At 44.8% G+C, this 23,893-nt stretch overlaps 1 protein-coding gene across 1 annotated transcript in view; it reads left to right on the forward strand.

Annotated features, from left to right (window-relative positions):
• PCLO (piccolo presynaptic cytomatrix protein) overlaps nucleotides 1-23,893 on the forward strand; it is a 172,868-nt gene that overhangs the window by 65,519 nt on the left and 83,456 nt on the right. The window lies entirely within an intron of this gene.

A 23,893-nucleotide genomic window follows, 5' to 3' on the forward strand; every position in this document is an offset into this window, starting at 1 on the left:
CCACGGCACACCAGTTGAAAATTGCTGGTCCAGGTAGTAAAAATAGTGTTGAATTTGAGCAGAAAAAGTGGTCCTTCTGTTTTTTTAAGAAACTTCAGTACAAGTGGTGTACTGGCAAATGTTAATCCTGAAGAGGAAAGGAAACACTGTTGTTAAGGCTTCTGTTTGTGTTGCACAAAACCATTCGGTTTGGTTCAGCTCTTTAACAACACTCGAAAGCTCCAAATCCAAATTCCCTACTGCACTAACATAGGACTAATTGGGGGGGGGGGAAGTGGGAGGCAGTTCTCTACAACTAATTATTCTATTAATTATGCCTGAATGTTCAGCTATTCAGTTAATGAGAAAATTGTGCCTTACTTTATTGCTGACACAATAACTGGCCCTTCACCACCTTGTGGGTGTAAATCCTACTATTTTAAACAGAGTAAAACCCGGAAGCTGAAGAATTTGCTGGTTGGTTCAGATCAATCTATGAAATTGATCATGACCGTCGCTGTTTTTGGCCCTGTGGAAGCCTAGATGTGCCTGAAAAGTACTAATGTCTTTTGTTCCTTTAGAAGCCCATTTAGAAATCAGGTTTTTAAACTGGAAATCTGAAACCGGTAGTGTTGCCAGGTCAGAATGCTGCAGTAGGAACCACAACGGGTAGAATTCCCCTCCCAAGGTCTTCACTAGTCCAAGCTACCATGACGTTTAGAGCAGCCATTCTCAACATTTTTCTTCTCATGGCTCACTTATCTCTATGATCTTCTTTATGGCATTTGCCTCTTGTGATGTCACTTACGGCTTCCAGGAGACTCCACCAGATTCTGCGGCTGTGTTTCTAGGGCAGCCGTAGAAACAGAGCCACAAAGCCCGTATGAGGTTTTCAGCTATTTCCAACCACTATACTCCAAACTCCTGCAGCACTCTGGCTAGAAACCTCTGGAAAGTGTTTTCCTTTTGATGTTCATTTAAACTGGAAGTCTGAAATGAGTCTTACCCAGAATCCGTTTTCCAGAACCAGACTTTCCAGAATATTCTAAGAACAACTGGAAAACATTAACAAGACCAGTGAGCTAATGAAATGTGGAGTGTTATACACTTCTTTCATTTGGTGCTGTTGTATGCCTTTAAATGTCAGTTGGCCTAGTGGATTGCTCAATGAAATGTTCTGAATTACTTGTGTCTTTTATGGGTGGATTTTTTTTTGCTAATATCACAGCTGTTATCGATTAATGCTGATAACCCTCATTTGTCTACTGCAAAGGACAGTGTGTTTCGGCATCAATGCAATTCAAACGACAGGGTTATTGAATTAAAATTCCTTCCCTTTCCTCACAATAATGGCTTCTCAGTTGTAATTACAGATAAAAAGTAAAATGGTAGCTATTTCTGCATTGCTGTACCGTCAATCCGTGAAATGCCATTTATCAAAGATAAGCTCAACTCATTTAATTTTGCATTGCATGAGTTCTCTCTGTATAATGGGTCCTGTGGCTGCAATCCTATACCCGCGTACCTGGGAGTAAGTCCCATCGAAATCAGTAGGGCTTAATTCTGAGTAGACGTGCATGTGATTGTGCCATGTTTCATAGGCGTGGTTCTCACTGAGGCGTAAACTGGTATCTGTGGGCTCCCAAGCTAGCATGTTCCCCTAATTAAAAAAAAAATCCTACTAGATACTGGCAAACATTTCAGGTTCAAAGAAGAACTTGTGAGTTGAAAAAGCCCCAGGTTTCTTTTGCACTCAGAGAACTTTACCAGTACTCTTCTCTCTCATCCTTGTTACCAGCTATTTAGTAAGCAAGCAGTTTGAGACCCAAATGAATGAGCCATTTTACATTAATTTGTCTTCAGCCCAAGTACGTACTGCTCATGTGTAACACGACAAATAGATACTGACCATTTTAAGAGTTCCTTGATAAACCAAGAAACGCTTCCTAAACATGAGGATGAGCCTGCCATCTTCTAGAACTGGTATGTCAAAATTCTGGAAAAGTTTCTCCAACCAACCAGCTCAGCATTTTTTTTTTTATCAAGTGTTATATTGCAGGTACAATTGAGCATGATTCCCTTTGCTGACTTTGCAAGTGATCTAACCCAAACCTGAGTCATTTTGAAAGTTTTGAAATAACTTTGCCCTATCTTAAAATATAACAGGGATACCAAGACAAATACCCCACAATCCTGACTCTTGAAGGCAAACAGAAAAAAGCCTGTTTAACAGTTTTAAACCAATAGGTTTTCAGGAAACACCACAGCAGATGTATTTCCTTCTACAGATGATATCAGTTCCCCATCTTTACATTTACTCTATGTATTGGAATTGCGGAAGAACTGGCCAGGAGGTAGATGTGGTGTCAGCAGTGGCCCCTTTAAGGGTAAGGCCTGGGCATCCAGCAGAGTGTGTTGCACAGCTGCAGCCACTGGAAGGCAATAGGGCCCTCAGGGATATAAGGAGCACCTGAGGCAGAAAGGGTTTTGAAGGAGTGCAGGTTGGAGGTAGGAGAGGAGACTGACTTGGCTTATTGAATTTGGAATCTGACTGTGGACTGTAACTTGGCTTATTGGCTCTGGACTCTGATTTGGCAACTCTGATTGACTGGACTGGTTTACTTGGCATCTGTGGACTAGAACTGGACTCTGACTTTTGCTTCCTGCACTGGTGAGTTGTACAAGGGGGACTGATCAGCCTTAAGAGGGCACAAGGCCCAGTGGATTGGGATTTGGCAGAACACTCTACATGTTTACTTTATTCTACATATTCTGCAGGCATTGACAGTGGACAGTTGGTCACCAAGCAGTTAACTCCAGCTGCAGGTTCACTACCCTGCCAATGATACTCACTCCTAAACATTGTGATTTTTATAATGGTTTGTCTGTTTTGATTTACTAGTACAGTTTTGCTTCGTTAATTTGTGCTATGTCTTGGGTCTGTGTTTTAGAGCAGTGGTTTTCAACCTTTTTCATCTCACGGCACACTGACAAGGTACTGAAATTGTCAAAGGACACCATTGGTTTTATGACAGTTAACAAGGCACACTGCATGGTCATTGTTTGGGGGCTCACATCCCCAATGTCCCTACTAATCAATGACCCTCCCACAAATTCCCATGGAGCACCTGTGGATCATTCACAGCACTCTGGTTGAAAATGGTTGTTTTAGAGAAACAGAAGAACTTTATAGATAAAGGAGTTTATAGAGCACAGTTATGATTCTGCTTCTGTGGTGTACACCGAAGTCTAGCTGACATCTTCATACCTCTGAAATTCACAGAGAACATTATTCTGACAGTGTCCTCATTGTCATCTTTCATTTATGTCACTTCAAAATGTAGGTGGAGGAACTGATATAATTCTTCAGTCATCCTCAGATTTTTGTTATCTCATGAAACAGCGTGAACCATCGCAAGCTCTCTGTTTTGTTTAAAGTTTTATTATTCTAGAAGTGAATTTTCAGTGATTATGCTTTTGCTATGCAGTGTCCAATCTCCTGGGGCCATTAGTAAAAACTGTTATGTTTGACACGTCTGTGTTAGTGCATTAAATCTAGGACTGAAATGGGAGATTTCATGAGAGAACTTTCACCTTAGAATTGGCAGACTGGGGAGGAGCAAAAAGGAGCTAAATCCTTCATTATTTGAAGGGTGAAATTCACAGCAGGGGTGCAAAACTCACAAGGCACTGAGCGTTCCTAATGGTACTTTAAATGGTGCAATTTAGAGCACAATCCTTTTCATGTCTACTCAGAAGTAAGTCACACTGTGTTCAATAGGGCTTACTCTCAGGAAAGTGTGCATAAATTGCAGCCTTAAATTCACAAATTGCATGTAGCAGTGTCACACCTGGTTATCAAAAAGTATAAGAAATGGTGCACAGGTGACATTCATTATGGTGTCCCCCAGAAAACACTCCCCCCCCCCTGGTTGAGTGATTGCTACTTGAGACACAGCTTACTGAATATTTGTGTGATGTATGTTCCTGTGTCGTGGATTTCTGCCACCACATTGCAGGCTTCAGGGCCTCTGTGTCATGTTTCTGGCTGCCACTGGGGAAAACCATATCGAAACTTAAAATGCGATGGCAGCAATCTAGATGTTAAATAGTTCCAGCATTAAATAATTCTGCACAAGAACAGGATCTGTCACCACAGGGAAGCTGTTCTTGGCTGTGTTCCCATCACACATGTAGTGTCTGCTTCAGCCTTAAGCCAGCTAGCTAGAAAATTCCTTTCTCAAATATTTCTTCGGAGGAAAATTGAATTTTGAAACTTAGCAGTAGGAAATCGAAAAATACTGCAACAGCTCACAGCATGGCTAGCCATTGCATTACAGCAAGTCCTCACTTAAAGTCATTTTATTCCACATTGTTTTGTTTTAGGGTTTGTCAGCGGCTCTCAGTCTTTTGACCTCTGCATCCTCCACTTCGTAGGGCTACCAGGAGCCACTTCCAGTTGGCACTGGGCCTACAGCCCACTTCCTTGGCCTTGTCACACCCCAGAAGGGCTTGCGGGCATTCTGGGGCATGGCAGTGCTTTGTGGCAGAATGGGAAAGCGCTCAGTGAGACCACCACTTGAGAGAGTGCTGTTGAATCTGCCAACTGTAAAACCGATTTCATTATAAGTCATTTTGCTTAAAGTTTCAGTTTCCAAGAACCTCTCAACAACTTTCAGTGAGGCTGTTCTTGAGAATTCCATCCAGAATTCTGTTGGAGAAGCAGGTATTAAATGAAGAGAGAAAGGAAAGGAAGGAAAGGCTGTCCTGCCCTGACTTTCCTTCCCCGCTAGCCAGCCAGTGGGAGACTTTGAAATATGCAGCTTTCTCCATGAGGGGCAGGAGGCAGAAAGGGTTGTTAAGAGGATCAAAAGGAGGAGGAAAGAAATGATCCTGTTTTGCTCAGTATTATTATTGTTGTTGTTGTTGTTGTCTGTCCCCCTTTCTCCAGAGTAAGCCCCAACAGCTGCAATGGGGCTTCTTGGCCTGTGCCAGTGCTATTGTTGGCACAAGTCCACATTGCCCCATGTCAGTAATTCAGGCCCAGGAAAGGGGACAGGGTATGGCATGTCCCAGTGCAGCTGATTCCACACCCCTGAGTCTAATCCACCCCCCCACTGCCCCATCACCACTCTCCACCTACCCTTTAACCCCCTCCCTGCCCTTCCCTCACTCAGTAAAGAGCTCACCTGCTACAACTAAATGCTGCTCAGTGCAGAGCTTACCTGCAGCAGGCCGCTCAGTGCAGTGGCACCGGTGGGAAGTCTTAGACAGAGGGAGAAGGTGAGTTTGGTGGCACAAATTCACTTACCCTGAGGAGACATCTGCAACTCTCCCACCCTAGGGTGCATCAAAGGGAGGATTTAGATTGGATTGTTACAGTGTTAATTAATTAAACAAAACAACCTGCTGGGACACTCTCCTGCAGTAGCTTTGTCTGAGAACACCATTCCCAGATAGCCATGCACCAGATTTGGATTTGGTCCTCCTTCGCGTCTGGGGAAGCTAAACCTCCTACTGAGATTGGCAGGTGCCTACCAATCTGAAAGATAAACCAGTCTGGATAAGGGGATGGGACGGAGTGGCCAGGTGGTTCCCATGTAGTCAGTCAGGTGACCGGATGACATCATCAACCCTTGGTCTTCTGAGTTTAGGCAAAGGGATGCTCATGTTTACCCATCAGCCTGCTTGTACTTTTCTCTAGTCCCTTTTCCTCATTTGATTTAATTTAATTTAATTTTGAATTTTTAATAAACTGTTTGCCTAGTCAATGCTTTTCTTTTTCTTTTCTTTTTTTATCTTCTGAGGTTGTAATAAGCTGATTATATTTTAACTCCTTGCCTGCCTAGCAATTACCTATGCTCATAGGTAATTCAGTAGGTTGTCACAACTAGTTTCTCGCAGGTGCTACTGTGACTTTATTTTAAATAAGAACCCCTGGGATTCGGTGCTTCCAGAGGGTGGGGGGGTTCCCGAGATGGCCCCCCTCTGCCTCGTCTCCTTAGTTTGGAAGGGTGGCAGTAGATAGGAATACCAGTGTCCTCTCTCCATCCAGTTGCTGACCTGGTAGAAGGGGGGAACAGAGAGCAGGACGAGGTCTGTGAGCAGCATCCAGAGACTCTGCCCCCCTCAGTTGGTCTGTATCCTCCAGCGGCTGCCTTCTCCAACAACAGAATTGCAGCCTAACAGATGTTGCTTCTTTAATACCATCTGCTGCTCCTGTTACATCACCTAATGAAGTCACTGAAATGCTCTTTGTACCTAAAATTAGATGTAACTTTCCTTTTAGCAACCTGAAATTCTAAGCACAGTATTAAATAGATAAAAACTCAGAGTTTATGGTTATTTTGTTAGAAAGTAAATAAATGTATGTAAGGCATAAAATGATTACTTTTAAAAGCACTAGTAAGGATAGCTTATATAACAACAGGACTATTTTGTACTAAGTCAGCTAAAAGTAATTTGATTTATGCACACTTTGCTTGGCCTCAGGTTTTTATGCCTTACTTTGATCAGTCCTTATTCTCCATGCCCTGAAATGTTTAATTGATCGGAATAGTTTCTATGCCACTTCTTGAAAATTTTCAAGGCCATTATAAAAAACAAAAAATACAGGAACATAATAAAATTGACAGAGCAATTGGCTCAAACCACCAAAAGCAGCCCTATGTAAGCCAAAGGACTTGCAACCCTTAAGAAAAGCAGACAGAAAATAACACCTCCTAATTCCCACATTCCAGTACCTGGAGAGCAGAGAGCAGTAGATGTTCCTTCTGTCACTGTAGTGTTCAGATCACAAAGAAGGTGTACAAAGCAAGGCCTGGTCTTGGACTGTAGTCAACAACAGGGCTGCGACAGGAATGCAATCCTTGTTCCCAGGGATGGGAACTAGACTGGTAAAGACTCGACTTGAATTGTGAAAATGCACTTTTTCTGTGACTCATGTTAACGAGTCACAGACATCACTGATATGGACCCAACTCGCGACTTGGGGCAAGTGAACTCGAACAGAGTCATGACTCAAACAGACTTGAGTCCTAATTCACTTTTGTGGGTGCTTGTGACTGTTTTGTGTATGTCCTAGCATGCTTTTTTTTTCTGCTGCACCTGACTTGCTCTGCAACCGATTTCTTGTAATGACTTGGACTCATCAAAAATGACTCCACGGCAGGGCCAGCCGTGATGGGTATGTGCAACCTCCTGGTTTTAGAAGTAGTCTATCTCAGATTGCCAGATACAAAGGAGCGCACCAAGATTCAGGTCTTTTATGCTCCCTGAGGCATCTGAAGGCCACTGTGAGACGCAGGAAGCTGGACTGGGTGGACCTTTGGCTTGATCTAGCAGGGCTGTTCCAGTACAGGCTGGTTGAGCTGGACCACAGCACATGCCAGTGCTGTGGCCTTCATGCTGCCACACTGGTGCTAATGGCAGTGGATCATCAGATCCTTTGATGGGATCTCAGCCCCAGTTGGGATTGGGACATAAGACATGGGATATTAGGGTGTTGGTTAAACACATGGGGGGGATGGAGAATGGGAGAGAGGGGGAATTGACCTGTTCAAATCACAACTGGTTATACAGTAGCAAGAATATTATCTTGGAAGGAGGGATGAGGGTTACAAGCCATGGGAAAAGTGTGCCTTCTGACATGAGCAGAGTAGGGCACACCTGTCTCTAACTTTAGTGGATCTTTTCCTCCCCTTCCTGCTGCCTCTACACAGCAAGTATGCATTTTAATTTCAAATATATCATTATGCCCACATAACAACTTTGTCAAGCTGTAATGATCAAAGTGTTCAGAATTGGTCCTGATGGTATGTTCCGAGACCTGTAATTAGGCTTTTGATGCTCCATTAATTGGGCAAGAAAATTCAGCAGTAATTTGCCAGATATATGGAGGGCGTGATAAGCTCTGGACCAAGGCGTAAAAAACAAGTGCTTCTTTGATGTCCACTGTTTGTGTCATGTGCCTTATGAAATCAGTATTGTTCTCCGAGGACATGCTTGATCTCAGATTTATATGAGAATCAGTAAAGAGTATTATGCAGCTTGCTTGGCTAGTTGTGTGCTGGGTTGTAGAGAGAAAAGTATCACACTATGCTAGAGGGGGAAAGTACTGGTGAAGTGAAATAATGGGTGGAACGCAGGGGGAGAAAAAATGCACATTCCATGGGCCTGAAATGGGTACTTTACTAACTGCTTTCGAGTAAGTTGCTACCTGATCTCCCAAACGTTATGTTAGGACTAACAGCCATCAAACCAAGTTTTTCAAGGGCAGCAGATTTAGAACAGATGCAAGGAAGTATGGCGTGCTGTCTATCATAATACGTGGTTAGATGTGAATATTGCCTTAACAGGTGTCAGAGAAGAAGCCAGTGGCTGCCGGCCAACGGAGGGGAACGGCACCTAGTGGCTAGTGCTTGAGCACTCCTTCCTGCTCTCTGCTTTCCTTTTGTACAGCATGAGCAACTGTATGCGGGGGGAGGTAGGGACTGGTAGATCCCTCTGCTGTCACCATCCTAAACCAAGGAGACCAAGCGCGGAGGGAGGGGGCACCTGGGAAACCCCTTTCCTGAGAGCTCTGAAAACGTGCACTCTTTCTGCTCAACTGGGAAAGCGTTCCAATTTGGTTAGCTTATGGGCTAGAGACGTTCATATGGTGTCACTGCTCTTTCATGTACATAAGGATTGTGTGAATCAAATGAAACAAAATTCCTGCAATCTTTCATTTTTTTATTACCTGTGTATCCTATCTGCCTTCTCAGAAGCTCTGAGCTACCAGTTTGGTATTGCACCCTTGTCTAGTAGGTTAGGCTGAGAGAATGATCAAGGCTGTTCTAACCGCTTCGTGACTGGTTCAATATCTGAATTTCTCTGTATAGAAGCCCACCGTGCTAGTCATCTCATAGGTTTTAGTCACGTATTCTTTCCCTGCAAGTGCTGAATTAGTATGCATTTACATTTGTTTTTAAACGGAAATGAATGGGAAATGAATTCCCAGAAATGAATGGGGCCCATTTGGAAGTAGTTCCATTCTTTCCAAAATGACTGCCCCAGGCAGTGAATAAGGGTTCCATTTTCAAAATTTCCATTCGTTGGCATTCTTTAGCAAAATAAAATAAAGTGCAGTCTTATTTGTAGCAGCTCACTGTTGGAATTTCTCTGCACAGCTGCCTCCTTTTGGGGGATATTTTTTTAAATCCACACTGCCCTGCGATGATGCTGCATTTTCTTGCAAGCCCATATAAATTAGCAGAGCAAAGACGGTATCATCGCCAATTACTTCTGTTCTGAGTAGTCACTGCTCTCATCTTGTACATATCTGAGCTTTATATAGATGTTTTTTGCAGACCTGCTGGAACTTATATAGTTCAGGCCATAATTCTGTTTTGATGCTGGGCTGACAGGTGCACCAACAACTGCCATATCCTAGCCTGTTTAGGCAGTGCTGGGCTGGTGCAGTCCTCCCAGTAATGCCTCTGACTTCAGTGCCATAGCTACACCTTCTGGCACTCGGGGGCCCAAAATTTTTAACAACCGCCCCCCCCAACCTCAGAAGGCCTTAAAAAAACACTTCTGGTTTTGGCAAAAATCAGAAGTGCCCTTCTGAGACCTCAGGGAGGGCTTTTGAGGGTTGGGATGGCCTAATCCTCAGACTGGCACTTTTTTCACCACAGGTGCAGATTGGCACCTCCTCAAGGTATGGTACCCAGGGCAAATGACTCCTGTCCTCCTTAGCTATGCCACTGCCTGACTTAGCCTGTCATTTATGGAGCAACGTCTTGATGTTGACGAGTCGTTAGCGTACATCAGCACATAATTTGTGAGCTGTCTGCGTGACATCTAAGGAGACAACGGCCACATCCACCCAGCCCCAATAGCAGCATCCAGAGAAGTGCCTCCAAGATGAACCAGGCAGGGAGTGGAAGCAGATGCAGGGCTAATGAGTGGCCACTGCTGGGGGTGAAATGCCTCCTGCCAGAGCAACACACACCACTGACAACCATGGGCAGATGTCCCAAAGGTACCACACACAGGAGCATGTGCATACACAGCACGATCCAGGGATGCCGAAGCACCTTCTCCCCCTACAGGTACTGCTATGGCATTCCCCCTCCTACAAACAAGGCATAGAATAACCTCAACTGTAGCATAGGGGCCTACATGTAAAATATAAAAATCTGGCAAGATTCATGCGACTCTTTCATATGTCATTTAACAGATGGTTCCTCTACCTTCTTTACGCTACACTGAAGCAAATACGCAGTGATAATGAAAATACAACATTTTGAGAAAGAAATGCATTATGCATACAAGTTTCCCTGTCATCAGAGCATGCTAATGGCACTGAAAGCACATTGCCCTGAAAAATTGTTTTATGTGTTCATGTGCAACTGCTGTCATGTCCTGGAATACCTAAGTGTGTTTTGATCTCCAGGGTTCTTTTGTATTTGTCACAATCTGTGTAGGAGAAAAGTAATATCAGAGTAGTTCATGTCACAGAATGGACATGTTGTATAAAATAAAACGTACAGTGAACAGGCATTACTATGTCACAGTAATACCTCATTTATATAATGCTGGAAAGGTTGGTTTTATTTACCAGCATTATAGTTTTGTTGTTGGAAAATGTTAGTGACTTTACCTGAAATTTTCATATTCCCATATTTAACTTTTCTGTATAAAAATAACTCACTAAAAAAGATTAAGTAGGAAAGTTTACACTTAGACATTAATGAATTGTCTTAATGAAAGAATTTTTTGTTTGGTTTCTGTGCAAAATTTCTGACTGTCATTGACAAAGGCAAAGAGTAGCACCTGAGTAGAATTAGAGAGCTGTAGCTTCAGGCAAAGACATGAATCAGAGTACTTTACCTGGTTGAAAGAGTATGAAAACAGAACATTCTGATTCATATTCGTCAGATGGTACTTAAGCTGTTTGAGAGGGACTCATAACAAGGTAGATGGGTTCCTGCGGCTCTTTCCACTGTGGTAAAAAAATTTTTTTTTAATTCTGGCATTGTTTAGGTCACACTCCTGGTGTGTTCTGATGTGTTGCACTTAATCAATATTAAGCTAGCAGCTTTTGGCTACTTGAGAGCTGGCTTCCAAAAGAACTACCCCCAAATACTGCCACCATCATATGACTGCATATGAGAGTAGATCTTAAATAGGGTTCATTGTTAGATGCAATAACCTTTTTTAGCCAAATACGTTTCAGTTCTGATCTCTATGTGTTGTTATGACATGAATGCTGGAATGCCATCCCCTTTGTAAGAATTGTGCAATAGACTGCAGTGCAGTAAAAGGAAGTGAATATTTGCACATTTTCTAACATGAGTCTTGTACATTTCTTGCACTTCCGGTAGCTCTAAACACGCTGCTGATGGCACAGGAGCTTAGTGCCAGGTAGGACCAAAGCTTTCAGATACCAGCCTCATATTTCAGATGAAAGTCACATATGCATAGTAAAGTTTGTATATTAACACAGGAGACGCTTTTCCAGATGGAGCAGAAGGTGGAGATGAAGTCAACTGGAATGCTCAATTATACGCTTGCGTAGTTGCACCTGTATAGTCTTCTTGGCTTGAAAATGTTCCTCCTTGATTCCCAGTGTCCATTCAATGTCCACCTTGAAGCAGCAAGCATAGCCTGGCTCATCTCTTGATCGGCAAGTGTCATTCTTGCCAGGTGCCACCAGACTCCATCTTTATCCAAATTGGGTCTGGCAATCCTGTCTAAGAGATGTATGAATTCAGGACCATATTGACATATACCTCTTTCTGGAAGCAAATTTTGCATGACAAAGACCCCAAAAATATATTGCTCTGCTATTGCATATTTCCACTAGGAAGTGGTTCCTGTCAGTATAGTCATACTATCATACTAAGGAAGTATGTTATTCCCTTCATGTAGCTGGATCCATCAAGCCATGCCTCTTGGGGGACCACTGAATTTAGGAATCAGACCTGAGGGAAGGTTGTTTTGTCTTCGCAGATCACACAGCCAACCAATATTCGGCAGATCACAGCATGGTGGCTGGAATGATGTACTAAGTAGGAAGTTACATGGGCCTCTGGCTTTTACCCTAATGTACAGACTCCCAAACTTTCTTTGTTCACAGCACCCCAAGGCCAATTGTAACTTTTTCTCAAAGTGACCCTCACTGTCTTTACCTCAAAAATTATCTCACAGTGCTTTTAAAATACCCTGCGGTACCCCTGTGTGTTTGCAGCAGTGCCCCAGGGAACTGGCACAGCTGGTGGAGAAAGAGATACAGGTAACAGACAGTTACCTGAGAAAGAGAGCTGCAGAATCTGGAAGAGTCTTTCAGAAGCCGAAAGTGACATCACAAGAAGCAAAGAGTTTAGAGAAGACCACAGAGGTCAGTTTGCTGTTGAATTCACTGAGTTAGATGGAGAAATTGACATGGGGGTAAAGGTTACCTCCAGCACTACATACCCAATTCACTGGAGGTTGTCCCCAAATGGACATGAGAACTTGACCAAATTGCTGTTCTAATGCTTATTACAAACTACCAAAAAGTTTTTTTTTCAAATTATATTTTTCTTGTATCTTGTTTGGAATGGATTATATCATAATCCTTCGTGAGAAGCTTGTGTTCTAATTGTCCACTTTATTTAAGTGGTCTTTTGTTCTCTTAATTGTAGCAGCAAGTGTAGCTAACAGGCAACCAAGAAATGTTCAGATTATCTTCATTGTTTGTTACTTCAAAATTATTCTGTGCGTCAGGGAACAGCTGAGTAGTCCTCAGGCCTAACTCTCAGCCCCCGAGACGAAGCCATCTCAGGCAGAGGTTACAGGGGAGAAACAAAGTTTGCAAAGCATATCCTGGTTTACATGAACTCAAATAGGTGTGGACTAATGTGCATGAGAAGCCTCTTTAGAAAAGACCCTGATGCTGGGAAAAATTGAAGGCAAAAGGAGAAGGGGACAGCTAGAGGATGAGATGGCTGGATCGTGTCACGGAGGAAATGAACATGAATTTGGACAAACTCCAGAAGTTAGTGGTAGACGGGGGGCCTGGCATGCTGTGGTCCATGGGATCATGAAGAGTCAGACATGTCTTGACATCTGAACAACAACAACAAAAACTGTGCATCCATTGGGTGAGATCATCACATAGGATGAGCTACGCATAGGTTTCTTGCTTGCAGTGACGCGTAGGTTGCTTTCACAATTTCAAATGCTGGAATGATACATCTCTTGGTGCTGCCCATCAGTGGTATCTGGTACACACTGGCTTCAGTACACAATTCAAGGTGCTGGTTTTGTCCTATAAAGTCTTGTATACTTACCAATTTCCTTTCTCCCCACCTCCCACCCCTGTCATCACATAATGTTTCGTCATAAAGTACAATTTCGGGGCAAACAGCAGGCCACCCAGCACTGTAACAGCTTCACTGCCCAATCCTGTCCCCCGCCATGTGACTGCCTGCAGCTGTGCCGACCAAGTGCATACAGCCTGCTATGGGGAAGAGGGGCAACCAGGCACCCTGCAGGGTGCAAATAAAAATATTTTGGGAAGGGCTCAAAAAGTTTCTGTTTCATCCTGCATTTGGGTGATGGGTTGATGTGCCTCCATAATAGTGTTTTGGTCCAAATAGTTGGCCATTCAGTGGTTTTATTGTTTTTATATGTTGTATATTTGATGTGGAACTTTGGAAGCCACTTTGGGCATTTGCTTCAGGACAGGAAAGATGGGATATAAATTTTTTAAATAAATAAATAATACTTTTTACTCCCCCCCCCCCAGGGCTGTATGATCACCTATGGGTCACCTATGCCATTTTTCTGGCACAAGTTGGAGGAGAGCCAGGGAGCAAGGGTAGGCAGAGAAATGGAGGATACTATCCAGTGCATGCAAATTGCCACTGTATCCACCTTCTCTCACCCCTGACACACCCAGGTTCCTCCCCAACTTGCCATGCCTCTCACCTTTTGCGGCAGTAGTCTGTCAGAGCAGCCACCACCATCCTGACAAGGAAGAGAAGGCCCACCGGGCAGGCGGGCAGGAAGGCAGCAGGGGTGGCAGAGCAGCCCCCACCCATGCAGCCACTGCCCTCTGCTGCTCAAGTGGAGCTGCTGCAAAGAGCAGTCCAGCCGGTTGTTCTTTGCTTTTCCACCACTTTCCTGCTTCTTCCTGCAGCCACTTCCCTCCGTAGAGGGAAAGCCAAGTGTGGCCAGCTGGACCGATCTTTGTAGTGGCTCTGCTTGCACAGAACTACTGTCCCCAGTGATAGCAGCTGTACTCTGGAGTGGGCTGTTTGCTCCACAGCCTCCTTTCCCAAATGATGTCTGTTCTGAAGGACCAGAAATTACTGCACAGTTGCATCTTGCCCAAGGATGCAGCATCTCCCCTGCTGTCCCTACCGACAGGGGAGGGGGCTGGGCAGGACCTTGTTATGTGGTTGCCATGGCAGTGAGGTCAAGTACTGTCTGCCCTGCTGGGAAGTCCTGCAAATGGTATTCGCCCCAGAGACTGAAAGGCAGTGACTTGAGTTGTGGAGGTGTTACATTCCCCTCTTGAAAGGAATGGGATGCAAAAGACTTTGCATTTGAATGGATGGAACCCAATGTTTTATCTTGTCCTCAGAAAGAAGAATTGTCCTGTTGGCCAGGGGCACCTTTTCAAACCTTATTTCACTCCTCCTAGACTGAGGGTAGGAAACAGGCTCCCGTTCTAATGGGCTCAGATGTTCTTGTGTGATGAATTTGTATCATTCTGAAGTGGTGGCATAGCCAGAGGGGGTGCAAAGCACTAAATTTTGCAGGGAGCCTCACTGCAGTGTGCAGGCGGTCCCTCCCCCTCCTCTTCAAGGCCATTTCAGGCAGGGGGAGCAAAACAGAGGTGTACACCTGGCTCCGAAGGAGAGGGGGAGGGGCCACTTGCATGCTGCGGTGCGGCTCCCTGAAAAACTTAGTGCTTTGCATCCCCTCTAGCTACACCACTGCTCTGAAGCCAATTAAAAAGAGGGAAAGGCTTACTGTTTTCATGCTAGGGTGCTGCTGGGTTAAAAAAAAATCCTGCCGCCAACGTTTTAGGGGTGGGCATACCCAGAAAGTTCACCTGGCATCTGCACTCCAGATTACCAAAATGTTCCCCATTTTACCTCTGGCATTCCTGGAGGGGAGGGCAAAACGCTAAGTTTCTTTAGGCACCTGGTCACTGGTATAAAGCGGCCCCTCCCCTCATCTTCAGAGCCATGAAATTCATATGAAACATATGTTCATATGAAACATCATGAATTTCATGCATATGAAGAGTAAAACATGCTGAGCGTGAAATGCTGAAATCATTCTGTCCAATATTAATTGATTTGATAAGGAAATGTAGTAACATATTCTAAAAGTGCAATTCTAATGGAAAACATGCTAAAAGTTGCTAAAAAGTGCAATGAAAATGGAAAATGGCACTACCTTGACTTTCCCTGCCTGAAAAAGTCACAGCCCAATCCTATCTGAATCCCCATGCAGCGGTGCCGTCATGGTTTCTGATGTATCCTGGCTGCTGGAGGTCTCCCTGGAGTGTGGGGACATTGTCCACTCACCCCTGGGCAAGCCTCAGCAGCCGCAACTGGTCAGCTAGGACCTGCACCAGCTATATCACTGGTGCAAGTCTGCATAGATCCATACAGGCAGATCAGCCTTGGAATCACCAATCCCGCCCCTTCCCAACCCTGTTCTGGCTTCACTCCACCTCTGTTGCTCGTCAGGAAGGCTCTGGCCATTCTCTCCAGTGCGTCTGGGCCTTGTGCTCTTGCAAAGTGCTTTGTGGCACTTTTGCGACAGCACATGTTGGCAAAATGCACATTCTGCAAGTGCAGGCCCTCAGGAGAATTGGGATGTAAGACCACCCTTTTAAAAAAAACACACACACAAGATTTTACTGAGCCTCAAAGAAGTTCCTCACCAGTGTTCTCCGATGCCATTTTCCAGGTCCTCCCGGTTTGCATAATTCAATCCAGCAGAGTGCACTTCCTGCCGCTTCCATCAGCCATCCTCTTGTGTTTCATTATGGACATGCCTGATTTCATATAATGTAATCTGATAATTCATTTTCCCCCAGAAAAGCATATTTGAAAGCATAATTTATGTAATAGGCAAGCGTAATGCACTAGGACAAGGCAGCCAAAACAGTCACTGAGTGTGCAGCTGAGAGAGAAGTCCTTTGTAGTGTATTGGCTTAAAGGGAGAGTTAAAAGGTTTATAAACAGCTGTAGCTGTGGGATTGTATCCAATGGGTGCATTATAGCTGAAGGAAGATGCCTTTCACTGAAAAGGAAGGATGGATGCAACCCATAACACTGAAGAATGCTTAGACTTAGGGTTACAGCAAACTCTCCCAGTTTTCAGGATTTTTATTGCACAGAGATGAAGCCGCATCTGCAAGAGAAGCACAGGAGTGGGATTGCCAGCCGTCTCATCCCAGCAGGGCTCTTGTGCTTCTGCAGTTATATGACAGACAGCCAAGCAGCAGGTATAAACAAGGTTTGGCTGCTCCAGGTAGATCACTGTCTATCATGCAGTTTGCAAAGAACAGGAGCCTGCCAGGAACAAATGGATCAGCCAGGCTAACTTTTGATACCAGTCCTAAGTGGAAGACTTAGCACAAGGTGGCATAAAAGCAGCAGACTTCAAATTACAAATTGAATATTTCAGATGCAAGTTCCATGAATATAAATGTATGCAAATCCCTTGGGAGGCACACACTGATGCTGTTCAGTTGGAGCACATCAGTCTCACTGAGCCAGGTGGAATCCCCAGTGGATATCCCCTTCAGATATAGCCCAGCTTCTCAGTCAACTTTGAAAGGATCAGAGATGATATACAGTACGTGATGACTGCATAAGTTACTTGTGACTGCGTGTACAAAGCACCAGTTCAGTCAAGTGGTGCTCCTTAAAGAGCATCTTCCACTTGACAGCTTCGCAGTGCCGTGGCTGCATGCTTCCAAGGCTCACTTGACAACCACTGGTCAGGGTAGACTGGATCTCGTGTACTTGGCCTGCCCAAACTTTGCCAGACAAACATGGAACCTCCAAAAACCTCCATTCTTCAGAAGATTAATCCGCTTTCAGAGAAATGTCGCTAACAGCAGATCAGTCCACGCTGCAGATATGTACTCTCTTAAACTATTTTGTTGCCATAGTTACCGCCGATGTTATATAAAACAAATTGCTTGTTAATGCACAAAGGTACAGCAGGCAGAGTTCCTTTCATTCTGTCCCCTCCTAATCTGCATTTCTTTCTAACTCAGTACTGGCTGATGCGTTCTGAAATGCCACACTCCATTAGACTGGAAAGCGGAGATCACTATTTTTTTCCCCCTGAATTCTGTTTTCATCTTAAACATTTTGATAAAACTTTGCAAGCTTAAAGTTAGTAATGGAACACGAATAATTTGGGAGACTTGCTGGAGTTCAGTAGCTGCCTTTGGAAAGCTTCTAAGTCATCTTAGCAGTGGCATAGCTAGAGGGGGTGCAAAGCACTAAGTTTTGCAGGCACCTGAACATGCCATGCAACCGCCCCACCCCTTCCCCTTCGGAGCCATTCTGGATGGTGGGAGCAAAACAGAGGTGGAACACCTCCATTTCGCTCCTACCGCCCTGAATGGCTCTGAAGGAGAGGGGCCGCTTGCACAGCTGTTTCAGGTGCCTGCAAAACTTAGTGCTTTGCACCCCCTCTAGCTAAGCCACTGCATCTTATCTTGGATTTCTCTGGCACCACACAGTGGCTCAGGTGAAATGCCTGTTTAGCATTAGTGGCTAAATGGCGACCCTTTAAGACCTAGAGTGCAGTCCAGAAGACATGCTTGGCTGCCACTTGCCGGTCCAGGAGTGTCCTGAACACGCCATAGAGCACAGTGGTGACTACTCTGGAGGAGAATGGGCTGATGCAAGGATGCATGCCAGCCCACAGAAGCTAGATCTGAAAGCAGTGCTGAAAGCAGGTAAGTTTGCACCAGCCAAGGGTGGCTGGCACAGGGAGTTAGAGAGGATGGTGAGAGGGCAGAACGGGGGCATTTTTGGGTGGGGGAGGGCAGGAAAGGGAGAGCTGGTGGGTGGACTAGACCTGGGAGGGAGGTGGGACCACCCTTCGGAACTTAGGTCAGATTCTACCCCCCTCCCAACCAGCATGGTGTTATACTGGGCTGCTCAGATTTATTTCACTGGCGCAGATACAAGTAGCCTCACTGGGGTGGCGGGCATGAGACGTGGGGTAAGGAGATAAATATCCCCTGATTCCAAGTTGCACTACAGCCATGTCCTAACCTGCGCTGGATATGGCGCAGCCCAGTCCAGTCCAGTCGGCCTGCCTGTTCCAGCACAGTTTAGGATTGGGCTGGTAATCTGTGTAGCTGTTGTGGACTTATTGCCCAGAGTCAGCTTCCAGAAGCTCTTGCACTTTGCAATGGCCAGGACTTCCCAGGGAAACTAAGAGTAGACTTGTTGATTGGATCTGACAGTTTCCAAGAACTGTATTCTGGGCCTGTGGACCCAATCCTGTCCAACGTTCCATGCAGTCATGATGCAGTTCTAAGACAAGGGAACAAACATTCCCTTACCATGAGAAGGCCTCAGTATTTCTCTCCCCTCCTACCCAGAATGCAGCGCAGATCCCCTTGGCACGGCTGCCTCTGTGCTGGAAAGTTGGATAGGATGAATCCCAAGTCTTCTCAGTGCTGTCAGCTTGTAAACCTCTTCCTTCCTCCTCTCCATCAGCTCTAATTCCCTGGCACCGACCCCTTCTTTCTGTGAGTTTGTTTGGGTGAACACTGGCATGGAAATGGTATTCTCAGAGAAGACCAGATTTGAGAAAGGCATGCCCAGTCTGGAGAGGTTCAAAAGATGGTTGAATGGGGGTGGATGGCATGAATGAAACCATGAGGACAAAGGGAGTGCAAAGGGAGGATATGGCTGCTTGAAAGATGTAAAACAGGATAATAGATGATTCCTCAAACTAGCATTTGCAGAATAAATGGTAATTGAAAATTGTTTGCATTCCTTCCCAAATGAATGCAGCCTGGAAACTATGACAGTTCAAGAAAATAGTCCCGTGAATCCAGGCTCAGATCCTGTCACTTTAATTAACCTTGCCTGGCATGTTCATTTGTCATGAATGTAAATTGTCTCCATCAGCTCATTGGAAGCTTGTCTGAAAGGACCTGGGAAGGGTGATGCCATAGCAACAACAGGTCATGTGACACTGGGCTCCCAGATATGAGTAGGTATGCATAGGATTGTGCTGTTAGTATGATGGTAGGATGTCTTCCCATTCGCATCCTTTTTACTATTTACCTTAGACCGAGGTCTCTAAACTTTTCGTCCGAAGGGCCGCATCAAATGACACTGGTACAGTGTCAAGGGCCAGAAAAAAAAATTAAATAATAAAATTTAAATAACTACACTAGAGATGGAACTTAGATGAATGAATAAATGAATGGGTTCAAATGCCCAGCCAGTTGATCCAAGCACCAGCACAGCCTAAGAAATAAAGCACACGCTTAAATGGACTACCCATTCCCAAACCCCACAACTGGGCCAGAGGCTCTCAGGGGATCAGAGGCTGGATGCAGGCCACATCTGGCCCCCGGGCCGGAGTTTGGAGACCCCTGCCTTAGACCATATGACTGTAAGATGCAGTTCACAGAGCCTGAAGTACAAGGAGTCGAATATCAAAGCACACGACTTTCATGCTGAATATTGCTTCATACGTTTGATCTGTTATTAACAGTAGGTCAGATCTTGATTCATTTTACACAGAGAGATATTGGCCATAACACATTACTTGGCACTTGTCTTGATCTTATACAGGATCCCATATATTTACTTCAAGTACAGCATTTATTTGATCATTTGTTCATTGTAAAATGATGTTCTTTCTCCCTCTCACCAAGTGCAGAGAAATCAAGAGGGTGCTTGCTTTTGTGAACCCAAATGACTGGTTCACGCAGACAGTCTTCAACCTGATGGTAGTCATAAACAAGAGGGGAGCCTCACCCTTAGAATGCACACCTTTCAGGGCTTTATAGGTAAAAACAGGCACACTCTTGTATGCATATCCAGAATCATGACCTTGGCAATACCCATTCACTCTCCATTAAATATTGCTAAAGAGGGTTTGCTCTTTGAGGCAAAGATATACTAGAAAAATTAGCAGAATTAAGAGTTCAAAATCAACACCTCCATCTACAACATGTGAACTGTCAGGAATGAGAGCCCTGGCCAACGTTCAACATGGCCAAGCCCTGACACCATCCTTGGGACGGGAAGACCGAGGAGGAAGGGCCTGAATATTTGATATGAAATAATCAGTTGTGGGCTACTTGGTTTCAAGTGTGACTGTAACTTATGACACAGCACTAGGTTCAGTGTGGGGTATAAAACCTCTTGGCATATCCCTAACGGTGTACGAAGTATTAATTTGTGAGGGCCACAAAAAGATTGTGACGCCCTTTTCCTGGGTCCGGATAAATGTGGGTTGGCAGGTGAGCTGAAAAGAAAGCCCCAGGGAGGAGCTTGTATTCAGGGCACGAGGTTAACTGAGGAGAAGACAAGGCTAAAGCGGAGGCATATGACTTCATGGTACAAAACCTGATTTTACAGAGAATTGTTCTGACAGGGAACCAAGAGCCTGAAGGCTGGTGCGGTAATCAGGTTCAGAAAGGCTTTGCTGTGTTGTGTTTTATTTTAGATCTGCACACAGTTCTGCAAACCTAACAGTGTCAGGGCACTTTCCAGTAAAACCGCATATGTCAGAAAAGGGATTTTAAATTTGCTTCTTTGCCAAAAATCCTTCTGCTGAAAACTGGACAGCAGAAGAGAGTCCACCTAGGAGTGTAGAATCACTGACCCCACAGGTGTGCTTTTAGGAAACGCAAACAAAGAACATACTGGAATTCTACGAAGACCAGCTAGGACTTCTGCATTTGATGGTACAATCCTGTTCCTGTCTTGGGCCAGTGCAAGAATGTGCCATGAAGCACATTGCGCCAACGCAGAAGACAGGGGTGCCGACAGAAGGAAGGAACACATGCCAGAGCAAGTAAGAGCTGCTCTGAACAGAGCAGGGAATGGGAAGGGTTGGGGAGAGAGGGAATGGGGTGGGGGAGGCGTGGGGTCAGCAGCACTGGTGTGCACCAGATCCTATCCCCTCCCTGGGCTTGAAATCCCAACACAGCTCCACTCAGGCTTGTGCCAGCAAATGAGCAGGCACAAGTCCAAGTTCCATTGCACAGGCTGGGTCTTTTCCTGGGGCAGGGGGACAAATGTCCCCTTACCTCGAGGAGACCTCCAGCCTCCTCATTTCCAGCCTGGAGTGCAGCACGGCTGGACTGGCCCCTCGGCATCAGCGCTGGTTGGGACTGGGCTGCTGTAGCCTAAAGGACAATCGCTCTCTGTAGGGTTTAGTCTATCAGCCGGGGAAGGTAAAATTGTTTTCCAACCCAAAATGGCAGCATTGTGTGAACAAGTCTTTTCCTGCTGGAGTGGCAGCAGAGACATTCCAGGACCCAGACGGCACCTCTGTTTTGCTACAGCAGCCCAGAATGGCTCTGCGGGAGAGGGGCCACTTGCATGCTACAGTGAGGTGCCATGGAAAACTTTTGCACCCTCTTTAGCTACGCTACTGCAGGTAGCACACAAGGGGCATCCCTCCACAGCTAGCCAAAACTCATCGCTCTGCTCAAGTGGGTTGTTTGTGCTATTCTGAGCATTTGATAAGCAAACAGTGGCCACTGCAGTCTTACTTCCTTGCCGCAGCTGAAGTTATGGCTCTACCTCGGACCCAGGGCCAGTGCCAGGCTATTTTGCACCCTAGGCAATCAAAAAGCAGAGCATAGAAAACTTTGGATAAGACTTTATAATTAATTATATTCTAAATGGCTCTTATGGTTTTTATCTTCAAATAAAACCATGCCCCTCAAAGGTCAGTTTTGTGCCCCTCTGAGGTCCGCACCCTGGGCAGCTTCCTAGTTGGCCTAATGATAGCACCAGCTCTGCTCGGATCTCCTCGTTTACTTCATTTTCTAGTGGGGCATTGCATTGCCCAAACTAGCTTTCTGGCAGCACAACACTGTTGATGGCAGTGTGAAAGCCAGGCCACCATCACACACTTCTGGGCCACTGCTGCAAATAGGCAGACCCTGAAACCTCCATCGGTGCTGGTAAGTTGGCAATCATAGGCAGGAAAAGCTGTTTGGGGGCAGATTGAGGAGGGCAGGGGGTAGGAAGTATAACATTATGATCCGGCAGTCCTGTGTCAGATTTTACACTCAACTCTAGCAACACTTCCTTTAGCTACCTTTTCTACTGAGCATGCTTTGTCTCGCTGGTCCTCCATGCTTTGCAGACTGCCTTCTTCCTCCTTAGCACCGTGTTCCCTGATCCTAACTGCGCTGACAACTTTTCCTTCCCCCCCCCCCCCCCAGAAGCAGACTGCTTAATGTTTAACTTCTTGAGCAACTGGACTCACCAGCTCAGCCAGTTGGTTTTGGGAGATTGCACTGCCACTAGAAGAAGATAATTCTCCCTTGTGGGATTGTAGTTTAGATAATGAGATGCGAAGGGCTGATCTCATTCACTTGAGTGGCAACCCTTTATTCTGTGCATCTCTGAAGGGGGATCTGTTTGGAATTCCTTTCATCACAACATGGTTTGATTAATGCCACAAAACCACCTTCCAGTGAATGAGACACAACTCATGGTCCTCCATGTTGTTCAACAGATGTTGCAATAGGTCGTGAGCATTCAGAATTGAATCTGTTATTTACACTTGACTTGCAAGCTTTAATTGATTTAATGGGTAGATTAAGCTATGAAAATTTTAATTGATTAATTAGTGGAGGGAATTTCTTAACAGCCTAGCTGAGATGGAATTGCATCTTTGTTTATGTTTTGAAGCCGTTTGGTGTCTAGGGTCTGTTGTAGCAAGTAATGGAAATGAAAATATTGAATGTAGCTGTCCTAACATAAGTGACAAAAAAGAGAGATTTCATAATTGTTTTCAATATCCTTGTAAAGGTACCTGTGATGGGGTCTGGCAATTTAAAGATAAATCCACACTAATTCAAGGTAGAATAATGGGAATTATTCCAGTAAGGCCACAGTCCTAACCAACTTTCCAACACTGACATAAGGGCAATGCAACTCCAAGGTAAGGGAACAAACACTGCCTTACCTTGAGGAGGCCTCCATGACTGCTCCCCAACTGCAGGATGCAGCATATGCCCCACTGGCACAGCTATGCCAGTACTGGAAAGTTGGTTAGGACTGTGCCCCAAAAGTGATTTCAATCCTGGTCTATTTCAACTCTTTAATCTGTGGACAGTTCTTATGTATTCTTAAAAATGATGGGAATGCTATTGTGAGCGTTCTTCCCTTTGCTTTACAAGATTCATTTATATTTAGTGCAGTGATTGCCAGCATTCTTCTTCTCAGGGCACCCTGAGCTGTCTAGCAGTGGTTCACAAACATTTTAGCATCAGGACCCACAGTTTGGAATGGAAATCTGTCAGGGCACACCGGAAGTGATACCATTCACCTGGAAGTGATGTCATTACCAGAAGTGACCTCATCAAGCAGAAAACATTTTAACACCCCCATATGACAAAATCTAGTCTAATTAATTAAATAAATTAAAAGCTTACAATAAGTATAAGTTTAAACATTTATTTAAAATAAAGAACCCTCCTAACCCTCCTAAGCAATTGATGATATTTTAAAAAAAAAATTCTTCAAACATCCCAAAGGCTGCAATCCTACCCACACTTAACCAGGAGTAAGCCCCATTGACTATCATTGTTAAAAGCATCTACATGTTAGCCTGTTAAAAGTACAGGTCTGTAACATTTCCCCAGACGTAGTCACATATCATGGTAGCATCAAGTCTA

The sequence above is a fragment of the Tiliqua scincoides genome, chromosome 7 (genome assembly GCF_035046505.1).
Source record: "Tiliqua scincoides isolate rTilSci1 chromosome 7, rTilSci1.hap2, whole genome shotgun sequence".
In the NCBI taxonomy this organism is placed as follows: domain Eukaryota; kingdom Metazoa; phylum Chordata; class Lepidosauria; order Squamata; family Scincidae; genus Tiliqua; species Tiliqua scincoides.